We start from the raw sequence: 2816 nt of genomic DNA, 5'->3' as shown, positions 1-2816 counted from the left end.
TTCCAGACTTCTTGGAGCCAGGAAGGGAGGGGCTGGAGGTGGGTCGGGCCTGGAGCCCCACAGAGTCTGCTGCTGTGCTACCAACCCACACAGGATGGGGGAGGTCACGGGGCATCCCATGAAGTCAGGCAAACCTGGGTAGGAGGTCTCAGACGCAAAGGCCCCAGCTGAGGGGCCAAGGACAAAGCTCTGCCTGGCCTCAGGACCCCGCTACACCCCTGACTTGCTGCTGGATGATCTTGGTTTTTCTCCTCTGTAGGATACGTAGGTGCCATTAGGAGATAATGACAGATGTCACTACCCTCCGACCACTGCCCAGCTCAGACCACTACATTCTCTCCCCTGGCCTACATGGATGGCCACCTCACTGACCTGAGTTTCCAATAATGCCTTTGGGTATGTGTGACTAAGTAGCCACCACCGCCCTCAATCTAAGATGAAGACAGAGTCCTGGGGCTTGACCTTCAGGCTGCTAGAGCCTGGAGCAGGCTGGGATTATACTGTCCCTATCAAGTCAGCTCCCGACTGCCTGGGCACCAAGGGGTCATGTTGCCTCCAGCCACCCCTCCCTGTTCCTGCCTTTTTTCCCACCTCCTGCACAAAAGGGAGGGAAAGGAGGGGAGGCACTGGGCTCCAATAACTGAGGTTACCTCCCCATGGCCCACGTGGAGCCACCACCCTGGCCCAGGTTTACCCCCCCCCCCGAACCCCCACTCTAAGAGTATCTTCAGGGCAGAGTCTCAGGGAGACCCCCAATCTGGACACTTGCCAGGCTGCACACAGAGCTACAACAATCCTTCACTTCAGGACCCAGACCAGGAAATGAAAAGGTACTTTAAAAGTCCATTCCCAATGGCAGGTTTCTTCTGCCTTGCATCTTCACCTGGGCAATGGGGCTCCCCTTAACCCCATGTCCCCCCAAACCCACAAACAACAAGGTTGTCTGTTCCTGTGTTTACGAAGACCTCAGATGGGGCTTTGACCCTGGCTGACTTTGAGCTGGATTTCAAGGCAAAGGTTCACTTCCCAGCCCGTTTGTCATCAACTGGGTGACCTTGAATAAGTTGCTCAAGCTCCCAGAGGCACAGTTTCCTCATCTATAAAATGAGTCTAAAAAATAACTGTCCCCCAGGGAGGTTGCGGGGAGGGGGAGAAGAAATGGAGCTGAAAGTGTTTTCCAGCTCTCCCGTAACCCTGACCACACGGCAGGCAGTCAGGGCACAGGCTTGCGCCTTCTCTTTAGTCTCAGTGAACTGGCCCTCCTCCCTCCTCCACTCTTCTTGACAGACAGATGCCATCCCAGGAGCAAGTGAGCCTACGAGGGTCCTCACTCCACCACCTGCTTGCCTTGGGGCTACCTTCCAGGCGTTGTTGGGTTGTAGGTGAAACATCATAAAATCTTGAAAGCTGTCTGTCAACGGTGGAGGGCTGCTGGGTTTGATATGCCCCACCCCAGTTTTCCCTGCTGCAGTCTCTGCCCAGGTCCTGGCTCCTCCCGGGAGCTTCCCAGACCGCCTGGCTCACTCCCATTGCACCCTACCCACCCCTCAACCTTGACTTATATTTTAAGGGTCGTCCCTCAGGGTGCTCCTCTGTCTGTAACACCCGTTGATTCTGGGGCTCTAAGCCAAGTGAGATCCTTGGGCTCTTAGAGGCTGCACCGCCCGAAGGCATGCCAGGGCTCCCTGATTCCTCCTAAGAGTTCCACAATTCTCTAAGTGTTCAGTTCCAGGAATGGGTGGATTGTGTGGCATGAGTGGGGACTTTTGGAAAGCCAGCCCTATATGAAAGCTGTCTTCAGGGTAGGATATAAATAGTACCCCAAAGGGGTAGACTCGTTTATCCCCAAATATCATCACTTTATCATTCTCTCACACTGCCTGAATTACCTCCATTAAATCACTTCTTTGGGTTAAGGTATTGAAAGCCTCTGTTAAAATGAAAATCTGCTATTTTCTAGACTTATGAAATATCAGTTGATTGGTATCTTTATTAAGGGTTAAGATGGATACATCTAGTTACTTTAATTTTTTTTTTTTTTTTGGGTCGCGGTGGACCCTTTTAATCAAACAATTGAATGAATGGAGCTTCTCTGGTCAAAAAGGGAGAGAGGACTTTGCTGAAGTCCCCAGCATCAGTGGTGGGCTCAGAGGGCCTCCAAGGAGGGATGGCACCAGAGCCGTCTTTAATGAGTGCCGGGGATTTGCCAGGGGGAGATGTGGAAAAGACATTCCTGGAGGACGGACTTGGCCAAAAGCGTGGTGGAGGGGCGGGCGGGACATGTGGGCTGATGAGAGAGAAAGGACTGTAGGGAGGGGACCTAGGGTGTCTGTGGGCTGGGGAGTGGCTGGACTGCATCAAGTTCTAGTGAGTCCAACTCCTGGCCAGGCTGGAGAGGACAGGTGGTGGGGCAAGTCCTGGAGACATGGGAGTCTCCACCATGAAAGCATGTCCTGTCTAAACCTGTATCCACGCAGCGTGCTCAGGGCTCTGATAGGGGCATAGGGTGAAGCACAGGGGCTGGAGAGTGCTGAGCCAGGGAAGGGGGACCCTGACTAACTGGGGCATGGGGGTCAGCGGAGGCTCCCTGGAGGAGTTATACAGTGCCCATGCTGCATCTTAGAGTGGTCGTCAGCACCTTGAGGAGGGCACTCAGCCCTCCAGTGGGGCAGGCATGGGCAGAGGCTGTGTGCACTCCTCCAAGGGAGGGTCAAAGCAGAGGCATATGGCACCCTGCCCTGCCCTATGTCAGTCAGTCCCGTGGGCTGCTGGGCTTCCTCCGTCCACTTCCTCCAACCCTCCAAGTCTCAAACCTT

This window comes from Rhinolophus sinicus, linkage group LG06 (genome assembly GCF_036562045.2).
Source record: "Rhinolophus sinicus isolate RSC01 linkage group LG06, ASM3656204v1, whole genome shotgun sequence".
Classification (NCBI taxonomy): Eukaryota; Metazoa; Chordata; class Mammalia; order Chiroptera; family Rhinolophidae; genus Rhinolophus; species Rhinolophus sinicus.
Note: the sequence above shows the minus strand (reverse complement) of the source record.